This window comes from Octopus sinensis, linkage group LG5, assembly GCF_006345805.1.
Source record: "Octopus sinensis linkage group LG5, ASM634580v1, whole genome shotgun sequence".
NCBI classification, from domain to species: domain Eukaryota; kingdom Metazoa; phylum Mollusca; class Cephalopoda; order Octopoda; family Octopodidae; genus Octopus; species Octopus sinensis.
Genome location: NC_043001.1, coordinates 92,761,097 through 92,778,187, shown reverse-complemented (window position 1 = coordinate 92,778,187; position 17,091 = coordinate 92,761,097). Strand labels below are relative to the sequence as shown.

General features: G+C 30.4%; 1 protein-coding gene across 3 annotated transcripts in view; it reads left to right on the top strand.

Moving 5' to 3' along the window:
- Positions 1-17,091, top strand: part of LOC115211947 — a 1,127,226-nt gene that overhangs the window by 899,159 nt on the left and 210,976 nt on the right. The gene's annotated exons all lie outside the window — the stretch shown is intronic.

The window sequence follows — 17,091 nt, the reverse complement described above, 5'->3', positions numbered from 1 at the left end:
CATATGTAATTATGTATGTGTTTACTTATGAATACATATATATATAGATATATGTACATATACATATATACATATATATATAGATATATGTATATATACATATATATATATATACACCCAACTGTATATGTATGTATGTGTGTGTGTGTATATGTATATATATATACATATATATATGTATGTATGCATATATACATATATATATATTTTTGTATATATGTATATATATATATATATCTCTGTGCATGTACATAGCATGTATATGTATATATCTATACATATTTATTACAGTGAGGTTTACCTTCATTTAACGGAATGAGAAAGACAAAACTAAGTGGTATTAAAAAGGCTGAAACACTCCTTTAATGTTCTAAATTGGTTGAAATTTTACTGTAAAAGGACTTGTTATCACACATTTCAAACTCTCACTAAAGATCTTTGTATAAATCCTATCATAATTAATTAATATAGTCTTTAAAAAAACTGGGGGGTTTTTTCTTCTTCTTTGAAGGGGTAAATTACAAAAGTTATATTTTTCTATTCCTAAAACACATTAAATATTATTTTGATGTTTTTAAACTTTAATTTGTGTTGGTTTGGAAGATTATTCTTTTATGACATAGTGCTTAAAAAGCATTTTACATAGTTTTTAAAAACTGTTTAAATATATTAAGGTGAATGATAGAAATGAAAGAATTGAAATTTTAATAGACTAAGTATTGTAAATTTAATTCTTTAATTCTGTAAGACACTCTGTGTAACATGGATAGAAGTTTATTGCCTACAAAAATGTAGTAAAATTAGATTCAAAATACTTACTGTAATTTTAAAGGGGATATACTTTTTAGAGATGTAATTTTTTTCATAAAGTTTATTAATTCTTTAATTTCTATAAGCTAGTTACTTTGAACTAAGGTCAAACTAATGATTGATGCATAATTAGTTATTGACTTACATGTTTACATGATTTCAGTTACATTTACTCATTCATGCACTATTACTATATTAAAGGAATTAAAGAGATAAATATAATGTGTACTTATGCACATCACATTAATGTAAACACAAACACACATATTATAGATGAACTTGATTCAAAGATTAATATAGAACTCAATGGGTTGTGTTGTGTACAGTTATGTAGAATTAGAAATTCACCAGCAGAATCAATTATCTTTACGAATGCAATTTCGACTGATTGTTTTGATTTTGCATAAGATACAGCTAGTGTATTTGTATCAACATTATTTTGTCAGTATACCTTCATTGTTACATGTGGTGGTTATTTTTAAATATCTGAAATGGAATTAGTCCTGTCCTCTTCCAAAGGATTATAAATTCAGTCTTCTCTATTAAATAGACTATCCTGGATTATGAAAATTGGTTAATGTTATATATATTTGCACCAGTTTCTCAGCAAAATATATATCCTCACTTTATATAAGCTTTGAAATTTCGAAAGCCATAACCTAACTTATCCAACTGAAATTAAGCAAAGCAGGTGAGAAATAGCATATTGGTTGCGTCCAGTTTTGTTTAACCAATCCTATGATAGAAAAATAAGACAGATGTACAGTTTGATATCATTGACTGTTAGAGTTATTTGTTTCATAGGATAAAGTGAAAAAAAGATGGATGATGGTTTAAATTCTTCTGTATCATGCATTTATAATTCAAATATTATTGCATTCCTTTCTAATATCAATGCAATAACTTTTTCACAATCATATTTTTGTTGAAATACATTGTGTGTTAATTTTTAAAATGATTAAGAATTTAGAGTTATAGTGAAATAACTTCTTCATTGAACAACTTCTTCCTAGAACTTGTATGCTACTTAAATTCTTCAGTAGCTATGGAATGATAATGTTTAGGTATATTTAAAACTAGTTATAGTTTTTGTGGAAGAAAAATAAATTAACACACATATGCATATCTTTACTTGTATGTACACACATGCACAATATATGTGTGTGTGCCAACTGATAGCTACAAATTATATATCTAAAAGCACAACATAACTTATGGGAGTAAAGCCATATAGCTGTCAAATACCAAAACCTGTGGTATATTACAAGTATGTTGTTCAACCTCATGCAGGTGTTTGTGTTCACTTTTATGTTGTGCTTAACATAACCATTTACATAGAAGTCATATAGTTATTTTGAAGAAATAATTCCATTAATATTTTCTTTAACTGAACAAGTTTATGATACTCTCTATATGATAATAGTACATCGCATTTCTTTTTAAAATTCATATTTTTCTAAGAGATAGCTTGCTATGAATTTGGCAATGTATTTTTAGTTGGGTTCATTAAGTAATCTTATTGCTTATGGGATTAAAGAGTTAGACACAGTTAACTGCATTGGTGGAAAAAGGAATTGTATTGTTCATGCTTTTATTATGGCATGAGCAATGTAATTAAAATATAATCTCAGTTTCAGACTCAAAACTGATTTGTGAACTTTTCAAAACTTACCTTCTGCATTGTGGTGCATATTAGAATACATTTAACACACACGCACACACACACACACACACACACATGAAGTGTGTGTGTGTATTATATATGATATTTATGTGTGTGTGCTATAAATGTCAGAAATGTGCCAAATTGATTGCTTGAAAGTGAGGTGCCACTGGTCATTGAAAAGTGTTTTGCAGTTTTATTAATATAGCAACTGCAGAAGCCTTAATGTTTAAATTTTTTTGGCAGCACCACAAATTTAATTGGTTGAATAATAATATTTAGCATATAAATTCTTCATACAACCACAAACACTTTCATTTATGGGATAGGTTTACTAGACAGTTTTAAATTTAATGCTTATGAGATCTTATTCTTTTAGCTTTCCAATAATATTGAGTCTAAAATAAGTATGTAGGGAAAATAATTAGATTTATATAAGATTGACCATTCCTGACTCTTCCTCAAAAGTGAAAAATAATGGGAAAATGAAAGATTCGATATTTACATACTATCCAATAATCACATCTCAGTTGTGTCTCACTACCAAGACATTGAAGGAAAGTAACAAAAAGCTAAGTTTTAGGTAAATATAGTATTTCCTAATTTAAATTAATGTTATTGAAACAAAGTTTTCTTGAGAGATATTAAATAAGCATATAGTTGAATTAACAGTTAACTCCCTAGGGATTGGTAATTTAATATTGATCAGAGTGGGTTACTTGGTTTAATGAGTTAGTATGGTTAAACTAATAATTGTGAGAGAACCTCATTTCAAGCTCATTCTTTTTCCAACCATGTTGAAACCTTTGGGTTATATTCATAGGAAAAAATATATAAAGAAATATCAAATAAATCCTTAAACTAAACAATGCAATGTATATCTGAATGAATATATATAAATGTACATTGAAATGAGATTCCAAGACAACAAGCTCTTTTACAGTTTTGCCACTTTAGAAATGGCTGACCAGGGAAACGTTTCAGCTTCTTTGAATAATTACTGTTTTCTCTTTGGCTCCCGTTGAAACAACTTTAATCTTATAAAAAATAACAACAAAATGTAAATTCTAGTGGACACACTTCATATTATGAGAAGCATACCCTCAAAGAATTTGGAACCACATCACATGTGGACTGTAATGTCTAAAATTCCTGATAACACAAAATCTTTGCTATATTTCCAAGTTGACTATAGAGAAAATGTCAACAATCAAGTCCCTCTCGTTAGCTTTTAAGAATTTTTCCTTCCCTTTTATTTATTTTTTATTGTTTTCTTTTTTTTCTATATATATTTTCTTGATGAAAATATGATGCACTTTTCTATTTAATGCTTTTCAGTAAATATAAAATTTATACATAATCTGATGTACATAAAATGTAGTAGCCTCTCCTATTATATATTTAAGGCTAACTTAAATCTGTGTTTTGAATATTAGAGATGCAGCCTCATTTGATGTAGAAATGGTAATAGGAACTATGAGATGTTCAACAGTTAATGTTGCCACACAATAGTTATTTTAACAAAATTCTTTCCAGATAATGTAATGCTCACACTTCTTACCTCAGTGAGCTACATATTTCTTCCTTTGTACTCATTTATGGGGTGGATGGAATTTGTGAATGTTTAATTTTCTGTCTGTGGATACCAAATACAGACGTAATATGAAAACATTAAATTATCATACTTCTAAATCACAATTTACGTTATATACCCAGATGACTGAACATAGATCCAACTTCATGTTGAATCTTTGCATTGATTTTAGTTGCTTTTTTCTTTAGTGTTTGCTTGCCTTTGTTTCAACAGCAACGCAAAGCTAAATGAATATATATATGAAACATGACATATTATATGATATTCAATGTTACTGCATTGAAGTTAATTGAAATTTGCTTTAACTTTTTATTTCACATTCATTGATTAGGTTTTTAACTTTATAATCAACATCAGTATTATAATTTTTGGAGAATTCAAGAACTAAAGATTATATATTAATTATTTGGATTTCAGTAGATGTTATAAAAGATTCTTATTAAGACTGAAAGTCATTACAGAATAGAATTAGAATAGTTTTGCTGTTTTTTAATCAGAAAATCTTACTGAAAGGTAGCAGACCAAGCTTGGTGTTTTTGTGTGCCTGATTCAAGTTCTGATAGACTCTATGCTTTACCTAGTTTGCAGTCAATTATCTTAAGGTGAAACTACAAAAAACAGTGCAGTGAATGTATAAACACCAGACTGTCAAAAATGTTATTTATACTAGAAAAATATGTCTTTGTTATGAACTAAATGGTTGTTGGGTGTCAATAATTTTACTCATTGCCATCTCTATCTGATAAACAACAGATACTTTGGCTCAGATTCATTACTATTAATTGCTAGGTTCATAGGAAAGCTGAAGTTTATGTAATAATATTCAGACCCATCCAAAAGAATTGTTATATCATAGGGTATTATGAATTAGAATTAGTTTTGGGTCAGTGTACATTCTTTACCTCCCATACAGCTTTGAGAAAATATATAACCACAAGATAACTGCATCATCAGTTTATAGAAATATAAATTTTCAAAACTTATTAGCTTAATGAAGTGAATATAAACACATTGGAAAGAAGAAATAAATTGTTATATGCTTAATTCCAACTGCTCATGACTTATGCAGGATTCAGTAGCAGAGAACTTTAGGTCATTGATTAAGCATTCTAGTATGAAGTTAATTAAAATTAATTTTAGGTGTACAATTTTACTGCATAAATTGCTTGTGCAATGATTTAAGTGATTTAATTTTTCCAATTTGATTATCTTTATTATAATGTAAGAAAGGCACATCTATCTGAGGATTTCTTAGACTTGTTGTTTCAGATAATTTAAGTAGTCAGATTCATTTCTCTCAAGATGGATAAAATTTATAGCCATTTAAGTGGTACTGTTTTCGCTACTGTTTTTGATAGATTATTCATTTCTATAACTTTATTGATGATCGTTCAAGTGAAGTAGTTTGATTTTGCATTCTTTGAAATATATCACCTAGGAAATAATTTACTATTGCAATCTTAACTGAAGTAATTAATATCCCCAAAACACTTTCCCCAGGCTTGTTATCAGAATTTTTTTTCTCACATTGACATGTCCACAAATCAAAACAAGGAATGTACAGTAAGAAATGCTACCCAGCATGCACCTATTCTTGTGGTCATTTCAGTTTCTCTGAGTGTATACTTTTGATATGTAGTTGATTCAAACATTGCATAACTTTACACAAGGTTGTCAATGTTTTACCTCCCACTTCTGCATTTTATTGTTGTTTTTCTATTTAAACTTAACCTTTTTCTCAATTCCATTACTAATCAATGTCGTCCTAAAGACATGAATTTTTCTGCTCTATTGCACACCTTTTGTGCTTCATTTGCATCATATATGTAAAGGGAGTATATATATATATATATATATATATATATATAATATATATATATATATATATAATCATACTTTCTTCCTCAAGAAGGAAAATGCTTCTGTTTAACTACTAATTTGGACATTGCTGTTTTGACACCCCGAAGAAAAAAATTTAGAATTTTATTATTAAACAAACATTTAATAATAACTATACTGAGACTCATGGACACAAGACCCTGGAACCTGCTCATTTGCAAAATCACACTCATACATACAAAGACTTTTCTTTATAGGCTAAAACAAACAAAACATTTGTTATATTAATACTAATACAATATATAATCCTAATGTCAATAACCTGATATATATATATATATATATATATATATATATATATGTATACACACACACACACACACACACATTTTGTTTCTAAATAAGCCTGTAATTAATATCATTAAGACCCAACCCATTGCATTTGCATTAGGACAGTGAAAATGGAGTGGAGGTAAGAAATACCAAAATCTGTTGTTAGATTTAACAACTGTAATATGTAAAATAGAGAGTGAGAAACAAAGGGAGTATTTTATGAAGTATTCATATAAAATTGTATTGTCTATTATAATGCACTTATATTCAAAACCTCAAATTACAAGATTTCTCTGACAGTCATAATCTGTTGTTATTTACATAATAGATTCTAATATTAATAACAAATACTTGTTTTTATATAATATATATTAATATATATTGCCAGTACATACTTCTGTTTAGATACTTCATGCTCTATGTTATGACAAGTACTGCCATACACCAAACCAGGATGCTTCTGACGTCTTTGACACTATATTTACTAGAACAGACAACAGCCAAAATATAACTTCTTTAAAAACATTGACTGAAACTATCCACTGAGTACTTTGATATACTAACATTAAGAGTAATTGTTATACTACCAATATATTTTTCATTTTACCTACTACTAAAATGTTATACTAATGACAACTATAAATTACTATTTGGGTAGCACATTTTTCCACTTGATGCAAATGATAAAATAGATTAATAAATACTAATGATTATTACAACATAGTGATTATTCTGAAAATCAACAAACCATTGTTAGCAAAATATTTGACAAAGCATGATAGTTATACACTATCAAGATAAAGTATAGTTTTCTGAAAAGTAGTTTCAACTGAAATTTACTTATTTAACATACCTAACTCCATTAGAGTTAAGTAAACAGAATAATCAGAGGATCAGCTAAGGTAATGAGTGTTTTCAATTAATTTTTCATCAATAAAGTAAAATTTTTGTTAGACTTCTTTTTACATTGTAATTATTGAATAAATCCATTGATAGAGTAAGATATAGAAAAATCCATCTAAGTTCTGGCTGTATGGAATCTTATTATTCATTAAAGGATCAATTAAAAAAGATTTTGCAGGTGAAACAGAGGAGCAGAAAGATATTTATTAGATCTTGATGCATGGGTGCCTTTAGAGTTCACTCTGTTGCAGCAGTTGGACCAGGTCTTCACTCTTTAAGTGGTAACTCAATATATTTATGCACAACATCCTACTTCAGCAACTCACAAATATAGTTTCTCCCCAACCTACTAGTCTGAGATCTTGCAAAAGTCTTAGGCATGAATATTCCTTCCATGATTTAGCAGTAAAAAGAAAAATATTGCCTTGAGTATACTAAAAACTTTATTCTACATGCATCAGTTTAGCTAGTTAGTGATTAAGCCATGAGAATGTTTTGTTATACATTAATTGCCTGTCCAGTTAGATACTTGTATATGTTTTTCATTCATTTATCACCCTCCATATTGTACACACACTCACATGCGCACGTGCACACATACTGAAATATAAAGCAGTGCAAAGAAGCATTTGTTATGAAACTTATGACTTATTAATAATTATTCTGCTATTATTATACATTAAATCCTGAAGACATGTATATATATCTACATAATTATCTGCAATACATCATATTTATATAATGCGTGCTGTCAGATTAAATTGTAAATACATCTATATTGATATCTTACAATTATGAATTAAATCCTATATCTTTTGCTCTACTTTTGATTGTTTCCATAATTTTCATTGCACGTTCAAGAAAAAGCCTTAGATTTTAGTATTAAGATATAGATACCTGAACATCTACACGCATTTTTTCAATGCATTCATTTCATGTTGTAAGTTGTTTGTTAGTTGTCAAATGAAGACTATCATAATTATGGCTGTATCATTATGATTTTAGCTTCAGTTAGTACTGTTTGCTTGAACGTTGGTGAGTAGCATTGATGCTACTATGGAATATTTATATATTTTAAGCTCATTGCAAAGCAGTCTACCCTCCTGGGATCAATCACTTGAATTCTTTTTGGTACATCAGATAGTGTTATGAAGTCTGGACATTAATTTGTCTCAAATGTATTTTTATGTTTACCTGTACCATTTTTTGCCATTGAGCAGTCTTTGATTATTTCCATTCATGTAATTGATGGTTTTTCAAATTACTAGTTTAATGTGCTATTCAGAATTTGAGAAATTGAAAATTGAAATGCTATCAGATAGGGTATGTTCCAACTCTGCATACTTAATCCCTCTCTAAAAAGCACTGAGTGATATTGCCTAAACAGCATTACATATAGTAGGGTTGGGAAGTACACAAGTACATAGTTTAATAGAAATATATGGGACCTGGCTAATAACATCTTCTATAAAGATCTTCATGGAAACTTCATTCAAGTTGCTGATTCTGATACTGGATACCCATTGATTTCTCTAACCATAGGAGCTTTTTGACATTCTTTCTCTTCAGATAATTTCCCTAGTTATGAGATCATGCATATCTTTTTTTTATGCTAAAAATATCAACTGTTCAGCAATCAGCACAGTATTGCCTTTGTGTTTTGCATAACATGAAGTTGTGTTTTGCATAACATGAAGTTGTGTTTTTGTACAACTTCAGTAGCATTTCATATGGTTATGTTCTTAAAAACATACCTTGTATTAATAATAGGATCTTCATGATTTCTCAAACAATATATGACTGTATGGTCTTGCTTTCTTAAACTCTTAATCTTATATTATTGGAAATTTGAGATTTTCATTAGCATTCTAGAGCCTGTGAAAATGTACAAGCAAAAGACAGCCTACATTACCAGGAGGGAATCATGTGTGTCTATTAATCCATGGGGGAAAAAACAATCTACATCATTCTGGATGTAGATTGTTTATCAAAATAGGGACGAGCGAAATTAAAAAAAACAATTTTACATGTGCTATTTCAGTAACCATGATAATAATGGATACATGAAGTCGGTAGCATGTGATTTCTTGCACAGGAAAATAGAGATAGTTAGTGGCGAAACTGCCAATAGTTTGCTACAAGAACAAGTGAAGATGATATTAGCAAATGTGTGTAGGTTTGACACTGTGTAATGTGAATGAGTAGAAAAGCCAGATGGAGTGAATATGAGTGAAGGTGGTGGAGAAGAGATTTTAGAAAAAGACAAATTGATTGTTATTTTCAGCAAGAAAAAAAAATGTCCTCAAACAGAAAATTATTGTTCATGAAAGGAGATGGGTGACTGTAAGGTACACAAAGTCTACAGGCAGCAAGAAATGGTAGGAGTGGTCAGTAGCATTGAAATGGCATGTAGCGGGTTTAAGTGATTAAAGTCTAATATAGTTTACTAACTAACATGCAAACTTTGTGATGTTTTGTTTACTGACAGATTGATTCAGAGAGCATCTGCTTATTATGCAACACAGATCTCCAGATGGAAATAAGGTTAATACACTCATCAGCTATATAACAAGGATTTAAAAATCACAATAACTGTGTATATTGTTGGGTCTAATATAAATGACCTTGCTAACCTATGCTTTATAGTGGAGCCTTCTATAATAATTGTCATAGAAACTTTTTTAGTTCAGCTATTCTTAATGGAGCTGACTTCATCAAGATTCATGAAACTCTGTGCTGCTGAAGACATAGAAATATGATATGAAGTATTAGCATTGCTATGTATTACATGGAAGATATTACCATTCCCCATATCCCCAGGAAAGGCTCTAGTGTTCTTCATTCCTACAAACTTTGATAACACCATCTACAAGCCCTGCAATCCTGATATGGATCTACTAAATTTTTCTAGACCAAGCACTTTAACAGGAATAAGAGAACTGGATATACTATCTTTATATTTGTAGGAAATTTCAATAACCACCATGAAGACTGGCTTGGTGACTGAACAATGGACATTATTGATTAAGCACAATAGTTTCCTGATGGCCCTTGTTTTACAGCAGTTTGTAAATGAACCAACAAGTGGTGATAACAGATGCATATGCACATGTATGCATTCACATACTATAAACTATGCATTAATTGTTAGTAGTTGTTTTGTCATGGAAGATTATTCATTGAATATACAATGAATACCCTTTCAGCTGTCAGTATTGTTAAATAACTGATTATTCTTCTGATTACAATCATTGAAAAACCTTATGCAAGATCATAGTAATATTTGTCTGAAACTTGAATTCATGATGCAGGGATTTGCTACCAGCAACATAAGTGGTCATGACAACTAGCAGAGAAGATTCAAAAGAAGATATCAAGAAGAGCAAACAAAATCTATTTAGTTGTAGTTGTAGAAAATCTGAAGCTATAAAATGTAATTTTCTTGGAATTTTGGATTTAATAATAACTTAATTCCTATGAAAATAAGACATCTCTGTTGGCTACAGGATAAGAATCTAAACACACTGAGATGAATTACACCTGGAACTAAAGTACTTTTGGTTAAGCAATTACTCAACAAGTAACATTTGTTGAATGCAGAACAATAAATAATTGTAATTTTATTGCAAAAAATGATAATTGCAATTTTATTCCTTAAAGTGTAAATACTGTGCAAATTACACCAAGTGGATATTGTACACAATATTTCATCAACAAATTTAACAAGAGCAGTGGTGATTAAAAATATGCTATGAGCTAAAAGTGCAAGGAGTGTCAGCAATTGAAAAATAAACTTAGTGAAATCTTTCAAAAATGACATTCATTTTTGAAACTCCATTTTTCTGAAAGGACTACATATGAATGTTTGAGTTAATTTTTATGACAATTAACAAAATCAGAGGTGGATATTTACAGCAGTATAATGCTTTTTCATTTTGGCAAATTAACATTTGTTTATATGCTCTCTCAACACCTGGCAGAGCAGGGCCTTAAGAATATTGAAGAATTAAAGAAAGGCTAAACAAAGAAAAATACACTCACGGCTTTGGAAAACGGTTAAAAAATGATCATTGATCTACATAAAACTATCAGTTTTGTGGTATTGCTTATCACATGCAAACAGGCAAATAACTACTCTCCCCATCAACAAGAAGAGAAAAATAAGTAGAAGCAATGTATAAAATCAGTGAAAAGATACTCAAATACACATTAATCTTTAAACAAAACTTAAAAGCTGTCTGAAAAACCCTAGCATTAGCAAAGTGTAGCTAAAAGAAAAAAAAGAAAAGTAATTTAATCAAAACCAATCAACTGTTTACAGAAATATGAATGTCAATCAATAAATTCAACAGAATCTCCATCTCAGGAAGTTAAAGATACATACGAGTGAAAAATCCTGATTGAGCAAAAGGAGTTCAATCAGGATTCAGGGTGATTAGAAAAAATCTAAGAGATGTATATTTCCTGTATTGTTGCACAAGCACACATCTCAGCTTCAATGATGAATCCTTGAGACTATGATTACAAACTTCATGACAGCAAAGTTCCAGGAAAAGACTTGTCAGATAATGGTACAAGACTTATTGGAGGTGTGCTATTGATTTTACTAGCAAGTTCTATATGGAAATATAAACATACTTAACTATTGCTGCTGGCAGAAACAAAATTCATATCACAAAATAATATCACTCACATGCATTCCAAAATTTCATGTATAAAATGTAGAGTCTGTCTAAATTTGTTTCTGCAGGATTGCTGTGATGATAATAGTGTCGTTATTTTTGATTATTAACAAATCTGTGATATCTTAGATACAGTGGTATAGGAGAAACATGTTCATAGTTTTGCAGATTACTTCAGGTCTGCTATTTAAATCAACATCTAATATTCAATATTGCACATTTTTCTCTTTCTCTTGCCTCTCAATACTTTTCCTTTTCTTTGATAAAGAGTATCACAGAAATTCCCTTTTGATACTTTGTTTAGTGCATTGAGTTTCATTGTTCACTTCTTTATTGTCTTTAGCTATATTTCTCTATGCTTTCCAGGCTTGTACTTTCATGTGTCTGATTCTATGTATTATTTTTTGTTTGACTGTCTCCTCTTTGTCTCAGATGTTGCTTGTGTTGTGTGATTTTTTTTAACCTATACATACATTCAAGCATACATACAAACATAGTTTCATGGGACAACAAAAGTCATGCATTGTTGTGAGATCAGCTTCCCAGTGGATGTCAGTGTCTTGAAAAATTGAGGAAAAGGGAGAACATCTATGGAAAACTGATGAAAAACCTATGGCACTTATATCAGGTTACAGATTTTCATTTGCTCTCAAGTACATTGGGCTATTTAACAACTGATGTTCATAGAAACTTATGGGTTCTCCCCAAAAAGACAGAGCCAACTGATTCACATTCTCCAGTGAAAATTTTGAAAACACTTCAGGGATTCTCCATATGCACAAATTCTCATATATATATGGATTACATATAGATGTACGTGCATAAACAACAATAAAATGCACTTGTGTTATTGTGACATGCACACGTATATGCATGTGTCAGTCAGTTCAAGTAACCGCTACCCACAAGACTTATCTTGGCTTAAACAAAAGTGATTTGTCACTTTGTTAGTGACAAGCTTGAATTCTGCAAAGGAAAAAATTAAAATAAACCCCAAAGTAAACTTCCATCCACACATACATATCTGTATGTATATATATCAGTAAGTGTGAGTGTGTGTGGATATATATATTACAGTTTTCAAATTCGGGAAAGTACCCAGAGTGTGTGAATTTTTTAGATTGATTCTTGTCTCTGTTAAGTAGAGCTCATTTCTATTTCCATTAAGATAAGGCCTAGAACATTCTAGCTATCTCCAGTTGATGCTATATAACAGCATTATGTCATTTTTTAATTGCCATATATAGCTGGCTAAAGTTGTAATATGCCTTTCCTGGATTCTAAAAGAGGATCTCTGATTATTTAACCTGACCAATAAAGGTCCCTCCATTACCATAACAACTGATCTACAGGATGGGCATCCAACCATGTTGACTGCACCAAAGCTGACATTGGAGCTCACTACCGCCCTGCAGCTTTCCAGATTCTGTTAAACCATCCAATTCTTACCAGCATGGAAAACAGACATTAATTGATGATGATAATCTTGATGGTGTATATATATATATATATACACATATATATGGGTAAAATATGAAAAATCAACGAGAATGCATATTGCAAATAGAAAAAGGCTATTTATGACAGGTAGTGATAAATATATACATTTAGATTGACTGAGGTAGTAATACGAGTCTTAAAGGTCATTATTATGAGATGATTATAAGATGATAATAAAGTAAGAGAACAAAATGAACCAATGGTTTACGCGAACAACACCGGTTAATATATGGTGTCATAAATGTCTGGGTTAAAAAGTTAAAATCAAATCTGTTTCAGTCCTAATTAATGAAAGCTGAAGCAGAATTAGCTTAGGAAATGTCTAGTATGAAAGATATGACATTCAGTTTCCTGAAATATCTATTGCACTATTTTGTATCTGTACACCTTGTTCTTATTTTAGTTTCCTAAAACATCATCTATTCTATTTTGTATGTTTATTCCTTGTATGTGTGTGTACCTAACTATTTCTTTCTCTCTCTGTATACATTCATGCACAAACACACACATATATATATAAGGTAATGTCCCAGCAAGGTCATTGTCCAATGTCTGTAACAAATTAAAGAATAAATGAATATAAGTTTGTGTGTGTATATTGCTTTCAGCTTGTTTGTTGTGGCCATCCTCATCACCATCACAATGTTACCTTTTGGTGTATGAGAGAGTTTGTTACCTCTGTCCTCATATGTATTCCTAAGAAGTATAATGGTTCATATAGGTTTGTATGTAGTAAAGTTCTAAATGTGAGGCTTTGTAGGCTTATAGGCTCCTATTCAAAAAATCTGTAGTAATTTATGTTGAAAGCATCAAATGTCATGAAATTTTACGATTTCCATGTTTATATGAAATTTGTATATTACATAGTTTGCCTGAAATATTCTGTGGCTTGCAAGTTTCTAGTGTCATATTGGAGAAGTTTTTTTCTATTTCATTGTTTTTATTGTATTCTGACTATTAGTTTGTGGTTAGATGTGATTCATATTGTGTTTTGCTTTGAGTTTTCAGTGACATAAAGCTTTTTTTTTCCAATTAGATTGCTTTTGTTTCATGTAGTTTATACTTCTTGTCTCTTTAAGAATGAATTTGTACTTGTACTGTTCTATAGCTTGGTTTACTGATTTATTCAGTTATCTGTTAACTTTTGTTTGTTTATTCTTAAGATATCCCTTAAAGCTTCTTCACTAGATGAAAATTTAAAAGCTCATTGAAGAAGGGAATTTGGTTAGCACTTCTTATTTCCCGTGTAATGAAGAATTCATCTCAGCATGTATCTATACAGTAAAGATGTAAACAACAAACAAACAAACAAAAACTCCTCTATTCTATAATATCTTGAATAAATACACCAATGCACAGTATTACCACACAATTAGATAGTATTATCAAACAATACAAATTGGAGAAAGATTGTATTATCAAACAATACAAATTGAAGAGGTATAACATATGGTTATCCAAGAACCTCTTTGAGATCTTGAAGTATACATTTTTCAACCATTGTCTTGTAATACAGACATGTACTGCATATTGCCTGCAAATGTGCCACCAAATTGTAGAGTAAATCAGAAGGTACCAGGATATTTGGAAAATTTAATTGATTTCATATACTCTGCCAGTGCATATTATGTTTCTTTGTGGCAAAATTTAATGATCATTTTTTATATCATATTTTTAAGAAGCCTTGCCATAAAACTCTTAATGCTTTATTCAAATTGAAAGCTTTAAAAATCACTGTCTTGAAACCATCAAAATGGGCAACAACTGCAACATAGATATTAAAAGTTTGTTTGCCAATGTTCCTGTGGCAAAAACAAAAGAAACCATATTAAATAGTGTATGCACACAAGAATAAAGCTGTACACAAAAGCTGCTAATATGGTGCTGAAATAGTTAATGTTCTGTATAATAGGAATACTCTTTCACTGTCCAGATATCAAAGTATCTATGCATAAAATTTGGGTAGCTATGGGTTATCCAAGTAGAATGCATTGACAGCATTGCACTTGGCTATGATAAAAATAAACTATGGGTATGCAAGCATAAAAACACAATATACATCAGGTATGTGGATGGTATACTCATCATAATGGTTGCATTGAAAGCACTTGAGGAATATAAGATAACATTGTACTAATATTCAATATCCAGAACAGTAGAAATAAAACTCTTCACAGTACAGTTGTTACTAATAAACAATGTGACACTGATTCTGTTGCAAACATGAGATTGTAAACTTCACAACTAGAAATGATACATAAGCCATACAAGTTTGACACTTTTCTAATACTCTCTGTGCACTTACAATAAGGAACAAATGCAGTGCATTATGCTATACAACACTAAGAAAAATTAGATCACAAAGTAGGCAATGTGTCTGTGGTCTGTAGAAGTATCCACAAAAATAAACAGTGATAGAAACAATAGTAATACTGTAAAATGCTAATTTGCACACGCACATCAGATTACAAGTTATAAACAACAGCAAACATTTAACTGCTGGCCTATAATTCTTACTGTAAAAATTCAAATTACAATGATAATGTATACACCACTCACACTGATCTTGCCTACTTTAAAAGGACAGTAATCTATGCCATAATCACTTTATCTTGAAAACTATTATGCTACAGAAGTGATGATGGATTTACAGACTTTCTTGTTCTGAACAGATTACAAAACTCATATGAAAAATAGGAAAAAAAAATTCTTGATTGGAAAGGAAATTACCAGTCTTGTTTCTAAAGCATACGTAAAAGAAAGGCTGTTACCCATGTATACAAATATTATTCACTTCTTTCTGTGTTTTCCTTAGTCTTTCTCATTCACAGGTTTCTTCCAACTGGATTGCTTGCTACTACTTTGTCCACCTGTCATTCTTTGTAGAAATCACATATCCATAATAACACAGTTCTCTCTTGCACACTACTTCCTAGTTCTCTGATATCCATTTTTATTTTCAGTTCTTCTCCATTCATGCATGTTATATCCAGCAAAGCATGCTTGCCTCATTTCTAGTCTTCCAACACCCTCTTCATTCAGTGTCCATGTTTCACTACCATGTTATTTCACATTTTGGAAACAAGCATCATAGAATCTGCACTTCTCTATGAAAAGGAATCCTCATGTTGCCAACAACAGTAGTAGCTTCTCGAAATTTTCCTATGTTGTTCTTACTCTGGCTACTGTGATTTTGAAATACTTTCTCATTTCTAATTAAATGACATAAGTAATAAACTATTAACAGCTTTAAAGGAACATTCTGTACATTTGAAAGAATTTATGCCAAATGTGCTCTTACTGACATTTTCCCTTTTGCTCAGCCTGCCTATGATCCACTGAACCTCTTGTGCATCCATTGTTTACCCTGGGTACACTATAAAATTTTTATCTCCAACTTTTCTCTCTATTGAGCATGGCCAATTCCAGATAGCTACAATATCTTGCCTTCTTTTCTGCTAATTAAAACTTTTATCTTTGCTAGGTTTACTTTCAAGCTCCAAAATTCTAAGCTTTGCTTTTATCTTTAGAATTTCTTTTGTAAATCTACAGATTTGCATTTGAGAATGAGCTCATTGCACACTGACATTCCCATGGACAGCCAGTTATGAACTCCTCTGTTATGGCTTGGAGAATTATAATAAATAGTTGAGTGTGAGAACTGAGCTCTGATGGACACCTACCTGCATGCTAAATTCTTTGCAGAACTCATTACTCATCTTTTTGATGGCATTTATCTACATGGTTTTAACATATCATCTATCTAC